Source organism: Cygnus olor, chromosome 9, assembly GCF_009769625.2.
Source record: "Cygnus olor isolate bCygOlo1 chromosome 9, bCygOlo1.pri.v2, whole genome shotgun sequence".
Classification (NCBI taxonomy): domain Eukaryota; kingdom Metazoa; phylum Chordata; class Aves; order Anseriformes; family Anatidae; genus Cygnus; species Cygnus olor.
In genome coordinates this window covers 2384726-2392021 of record NC_049177.1, presented here as the reverse complement: position 1 = coordinate 2392021, position 7296 = coordinate 2384726, and positions in this window count along the sequence as shown.

Genomic DNA, 7296 nt, shown 5'->3' with positions numbered 1-7296 from the left:
CACGGTGATTTTTTTTTTTTGAAAGAGTAAACACCTCCACGTAAACTGCGTGTATGGGAGCTGGTGGGTGGATGGATGGATGCCTGAGTGGAGATGCCTTAAATTGTAGATTGGATGGCATGGGAAAATTACAGTGGATTTTAAGAGTTGATATGGATTTCAGAAAGTAAGTGCTCAACTAGTACTTTCTTGTGCTTGTCACTGTGCAGGTATTGTGTACATGTAATACTTGGTATAGAGTTTGGTATTCTAGGTGAGGAATTGAATCTTTATTCGTGTTGTTAAATTGCTTGCGATATGTGGAGCACAAATAAAATCTATACAATATTTTAAAACTTTCTAGTTCAGAAATATCAATACAAAACAATTAAGATTCGTTTAGAGTCCTGGTAACAGTTGTACAACAGAGCTGCTTGAAAGAAACAGCCTCACTATTGTGGGAATAGACTTTCATTTTTCCAATTAAAAATAAAAATTGAAGAACCTCTTTTGGGGAGAGGGGATTGTCTTGATTAAACATTCCTGTTTAATTTATATACCCTGTTTCATTGCATCATTTTAACATACTTCATGTTTTCTTGTGCTCTTTCATCTTGTATTTTCTGTTTATTTCCTCATCAGCCATTTAAAAAATGGGTGTCACAACTGCTTTATAGAAATTGGCTATTGATTTGGAGTGTGGATTACTTGCAATTTGATTTAAATTTTTTTATTAATCCACTTGCTAAAATGACTACAAATAATCAAGCTTATTTGTGACTGCTCCTCATGTCAAACTGAGTTGACCCATTATACTGGGTTATAGCTTCTGTAGTCTTGCTGACATGGGACTTATAATGCTGTTCCCCAGGGTTTTTGTTTCTGTTTTCTTGAGCACGTGGTCCACATCCAGTGTGTTATTCTCAGTATTAAAGGCTACAGCAAATTAAAGACTATAATTTGTGCAAATACTGGTTTGTTCTGTTAGTAATATCATGGCCTAAATTTGTTACTTAACATGCTTTTATGCCTAATTCCTAGAGTGTTTCTGTACTTTATTTAAACAAATTAAGTGAATGGTTACTAAAATTCAAGATCCAGTCTTAAAACCCTGCTTTGAAAATGTTTGAGGCCAGTGTAAACCACATCAGTGCAAAAATTTTTAAGTACCTGTGCAAGCTTACACTGGTGAATGTTTGGGAGAAGCTAATCTTAATTGGACTTTAACAGTGTTGAACCTCATTAAAATAGATTTATAGTGACTGATATCATTTAGCATGCTTTTTTGTTGTTGTCTACAAAAGAAAAATTGATGTTCCTCACAATATGCAATGGATACTTATGTAATGATAGCATGCATCAATATTGAGTAAGAGTATTCTTTCAAAATATTCCATTACTAATGTTTTAAATCATGCAGTTTTAGAGCTGGGATACCTGGGTTCTTGAAGATATCGCTGATTGGTTCTCTGTATATTAATACTGCCTGAAAGTATTTTAAGAGTCCTGACAGAACTTAAAGTGTAGAAGTTACATCTGAAAAAGAGAAATACTCTTAATGTTAAAAAAAAAAAAAAAATCACATTTGTGTTCACTTAGAAATGGTAAGAATTTTTAGAGAAATGCTCAGTTTTCAAATGAGTTGATTGTTGCAACAATTTCTTTCTACTTCTTTATATAGACAAAGCATGAAATGGCAATTCTTCACCAGCACTTTTCAGACAGGTAGAACTCAATAAAATCCTGTTCTCCCTAGATTTTGTAGAAGTGTGGTTTTGTTTTGTTTGATTTTATTTAATCACACAGGCATCATTAGTGACGGGGGGTGGGACTTTGAAAGGGTTCAACTGTCAAAATCACCATGTAAAATATACGTAGGTAATGAGTCAAGTGTTGAACTATTTTTAAGTAATTGAACTGTTGTCCTTATTTTCATTTCTTTTCAGAATTTGAATTAGTAAATGATCTAGCAGTTATTTATAAACAGGTCTATTAGGGCATGATAAAATTACTTATTTTCTTCATTTTCAGCAATTTTCAGTAAAGGTTCCCTGGACTTAATTTACAATTATGATTAAAGCGTTAAGTTTACTAACTTCTTAGCAGAAACCTGAGATGTTTAACTTTTATACTGGTTAATACTTATTTGTCTCATAGAGTAACTTTTAGTTCCTTCGAGTCTGGAGCAAGACCTTTCAAACATTATGAAATTGCCAGTTGCTGCAGGTGCTTTTTCAAACTACCGTGAAAATCTGCTGATAAGCAGCTGAATTGAGGTACCCTCTTCATTTTGGCCCCTGCCAGCCCTGCACATGAACACACAGAGCTAAAGGGAAAGCTCAACAGAAGGTCATCAGGAGACAGCACTAGCTGAAAGGTTCATTTACATTGACCGTGCTGTAGATAAGATAATCTCTTGATTAGGTGATGGGCTGCAAACCAAAAATGCAACTTTTACCCATAGAAGTTTCCTGACTATAAAACTGATGTTGCTGTAGACACAGATTCTATCATAGAGGCTTGATTTTACAGAAGTCTCAGTTGTCCTACAGGTAAATTGTGTAGAGTAAATGTCATTGTCTTGTTAGAAGCAGCACTTTAAATACAAAAGATCAGACTTCCTAGTTTTTCTTTGTCTAAATGGGGATGGAAGACAACCAGAGAGCAGCTAAACAAGAAATTTAGGTTTTTCTAGTTTGAAATCTGTTAGTTTGGTGGCTGTGATTCTTGAAGTAAAATCAGTGTAATATGAGGGTTATTCAGAAGCTTGCATGTCACTGTGTAGTTTAAATCAAATAGATATAATAATTCATTACTAAAAGTAAGACTTTTTTGTCTCTTTAAATCTCAGGCAAGCACCTAAAGAAGCCAATAAAGGAAATTTCAAAGTTATATTCATTAGCGTGTACGTAAATAATTTTGAGGTGCAGCCGTGAACAGTAAGTATTGCATGTAGCAGTGGAAGTAGTGCCTCATTCTGATTTTGCAGTAACTGACTGCAATTGCTAAGAGTTTGATCTGGATTTGGCAACAATTCCTTAAAAAGGCTGAGAAGTACCAATGTATTTGAATTAATAAAATGACTTGTATATTTTATTTTAGGAATTATACGTAGCTGTGTATAATATACATTAGAGACAATTCTCTAATGTAAATTGAATTTGCTTTACAGTTGTGTGGAATAAAAATGTGTCCTAGTACCCAGGTGAGTTTTTTACTGGTGAGCATATTGGTGCTATTTCTATTTTTCTGACACGAGAGCCCCTACAGGGATAACTCCTGTGGTGTTTATTGTCCCTAACAAGATCTCCGTAAACCTGCTGTGGCTGTACATTCTCACTTCAGAAACTTGCCACTTCCCTCCTAATTACAAATGGGACTGATGCACTTATTTAACACTTTAAATATTTTAATGGCTATTACCTAGTAGCAACTTGTCTGAACAATTTAAGCATTCTTATGAATGAGAAATAATGCATCAGAGCTTGGACAAGTTCTAGCGTAAGGAATGGTATTGGCCTAACTCCTGGCTTCTTCTGCTTCCTTTGCCTTTAAGTGCAGGCAGAGGTTAGCTCCATAGCTGCACTATTTCAAGATTCCCTGCAAACTTGGTTTTTGAAATTGCTTAATCTGAGTACTACTTACAAGGGGTTGTAATTTTCAGCCTGATTAGTTGAAATGTCAATTTGAAACAAATCCACAGATAAGATATATAAGGTTCCAAATTTCAATCCACTCTGAAGAGAAGTGACTTGCTCTGCCTTCTTTTGAGGTGGCTAGTAAAGCAGCAGCTCATCGTTGTGCTCTTGTTCCCCTATTAAATCCCTGAGCAAGCTACCTGACTAGTTGGGCTATTTGCCAATTATAGTCTTAGGTGTAAAATTAGGAGATTTCTGAGAGTTCCTCCCCCATCCTCTGCATTTCAGGTGATTAAAGTGCATCATAATCAGCCAATGAAGTACAGAGCAATTTAGTTGCAAAAGAAAATGAAATGATATTCTTGATTTGAACGTAATTCTTGGCTTTTTAAGAAACCAAGAGAAAACAAATCCATCTCTGAAAAAGTAAAGCTGACTTCAGATAAATTTCTCCAGCTAGTTGGGAGCTTTTTAGTTACTTCCCTTGGCATTTTATATGTATGTCCCTTCAGTGGGTGGCACATGGATGGATGCACACACTGTGTGCTGAAAGCAAGTGCTGTCCCTGGGGCTGGCCATACAGTTTGAATGGGAGGAGTTCGTGGTCATGTTGGCAGGACTTGTTTCAGGATTGTTTTCAGGACTTGTGCAGTCTCATCCTCAGGGTTACAGCCCTTGTGCTATGGAAAAGAAAGGAAGTTGTGTGGCAGGAGGGGACGAGTTTTGAAAGACAGGAAATGTTCCTTTGTGTAGTTTCTTCAGGTTAGATACATACAGATAACTGTTTGCTTATGGATTGAGGAAAACTTTTTTTTTTTCCCAGAGGTGAAAATTCCTGTTAAGAAAAGGAGGTTGTAATGTAGAGTAGTTGGACTGGGGAAGAGGGGGACTAGAGAGGGAAAGGTTTGTAATGCTTCCGTGAATTCTGCAGTAACATTCCTGTTGGGTTTAAGGAAGCTTCTTGAAGCTGTTAAGAGGTTGCAGGGAAGGTCTGCAGTGAATTATATGCAAACTAACAGCGTTATAGATAGGAGAAATTTAAGGAGGTAAAATATAATCTTTTCAGGGAGCTAAATGATCTAATATTAGTTCCTCTGGCAGCCTTTTTGTGAAATGTACCACATGCAGAAGCAAAGAGAGACTTAATGCATAGCTTAGAAAATGATATCCAAAAAAAAAAAAAGCTACATTTAGGAAAACTGGGGACAAGTTAGAGCAGTATTCTCATTTAAAGGCAGGTCTAATAGGCATTTCGGAAAAATGGTAAAAGAAAGATGATTGGGGCACTTCACTAGCAAGGTACAAATTATATTGGAATGGGAGAGCAGGAATGGTAATAAAAAAGATACAACAGCTAGTATTGAATAATAGTGGGTGTTTTTTGGACGATTATTTTGTCTATATGAGAAATGGGCTACAGGATTAAAGTAGTAATCGGTTATCAAGACTGTGCAGTACCAAATACATGAGATTTTTCATGTCAAAATCATGTAGAAGTCACTATAGGATTTTTTTAAGGTAAGAGTACATTATCCCTCTAATGCCAATTATAGAATGACCAAAGAAGATGCAGGAGGTGATAAAGCCACACACACACACACAGAAAAACTTTTCTGGGATTGTTCTGGAAAAAAGTTCTCTGTAGATCTTGACCTCTAACAGTTGTGCAGAGGTGGTGTCTGCAGGCCCACTCAAATAACTTTGGTCAGACACCTTTATCAAATTGCAAATCTAAAATGTATACACTGTGGGATATGTCTTGCAACTTTTAAAATCACTACATCACAGTTCTTCATCGTTATTGTGTGGGAGAAGGAAGGTGAAGGATAGTCATCCCGATTTTTTTTTCTTGCTACTTCTCCTCTTCAAAGATTTTTCTGATTAATAGTGGGTATACTTTTATTTGCAATTTTTCCTTCAGTAGTGGTGTTTAGCTCCCCAGCTGTTCACATTTGGTAGTGAAATCAAAAGTTTTAGATCTCAACTGAAGGTTGAAATCTTCTGCTAATATACAGAAGAATGTTTAGAAAAAACTTCCTTCTTGAACATAGCTGTCTGGTGGGGTGAAATAAAAAGTCTATGTATTGCTAACCCTGCAGTGTTCTATGATAACAGAAGCCCTGATTTGAGGTGTTAAGCAGTGGTCTTCAGGAAACTGCAGCCTAGAAAGGTTGAGAAAACCCAGAAAAGGTCAGTGTATATGTAACAGCTTACTGATTTTGATCCTCTGATCTTTTTGAAATAATGTGTGCAGTCTCTAGCTAAAGATAATAGGTATGATGATTGATCTGGATCTGGTTTGGCAAATACCTTGAAAATAAAATTCATTTTAAAATTCGCCTCTAGTTCAGTGAATCAATATATTTATCTAGAGATTTGCTTTCTGCTGCAGTGTAACATAGTCTGTAGAAAGCTGCTGTAGTGGATCTCGTGTTCCCAAGTGCCCCAATGCGTTAAAGTAGGTCAAAAATTGCATAAGATGCCATTACTGGAAACTGCTGTAGGCTGACTTGCATATAAAAATTCAGCTGTGCAACTGGCAAATGCACTCTGACAAACAGAAATGCAGTCACGACTTAAAATATAATGAGAGCTCTCTGAAATCTCCCTAGGACATGAACGGCTGTTGGAACTGTGAGATGTCTTTGCCCTTTGAGTTTACGTTCCTGCTATCTGCTGAGCCAGAGCTGTCTGCCTGGCTTGTCAGAGATTTCACGTTGTTCTTGTCTGCGGGTAGCTCAGACACAAGGCTCTTTAACTCATTCAGGATCGCAAAAGATGTATGCTGTATTTCCCAGCTTACCAAGCTGCCCTTAGAGCAAACATGCATAGCACAGTGAAAATCATGTGAAGTTAAGAGTCTATAGCAGCTCTTTCACTGACCAGCTGCTGATGATTAGTGATGACAAATGGGAGTCTGTGGAGATAAATGCAAAAATTCTAGGAGTTTCTGCATGCAGGAGTGGCCCCTGCAGTACAGATACTGATGTGTACTGTGGAGCACTAAGCAGAGAAGAGTTTGCATTTTCCCTCTTTTGAAGCACTGTTAGGTTTCAGCACAGCAGGGGAATTACAGATATTCACTTAATGCAGTATATTGCCTTCAGATACAAAAATGTTACAGAAATGTGTAAATGGAAGAAGGAAAAATAATTATGGAAACATTTAAGATCACCTCTAAAAGCTTGACAGTTTTTTTCTTTTCTGTCATGTATACATTCAGTACCCTTAAACCAAACTCGCTTGGTTAGCCTTGTCTGTTGGCCCACTTGTTTCCCTGCTCTTGTGCCTTTTCACTACATCATGCAGCATGGAGAACGGGGCCACTCGCTTTCGGCTTTTGCATCTATTTTAAGAGTCTGACCATGGATGAGAGCAGTCGTCTCTATTTTTTTCTAACTACAGCTATTGCATATCATTGTCTTTTCTAACAGAAGTTCACCTAGTTACATGCAACAGAAACAACAAAAAACTTCCCAGTTTGAGGGCTTATATCCATTAGCAATCAGAGAGGGATATATTTTGCTGTAATTATCATTTAGTGCAGTATATTTTCTCTATGAAGGGCATATTAGTCATATACCATTTGATGAATTCTTCTTTCCAAAAGGTTGAAATAGGGGTACTCCTCTATCAAATGAATTAATGAGACCCATCTCCGAGTCTGGCAAGAATCTTC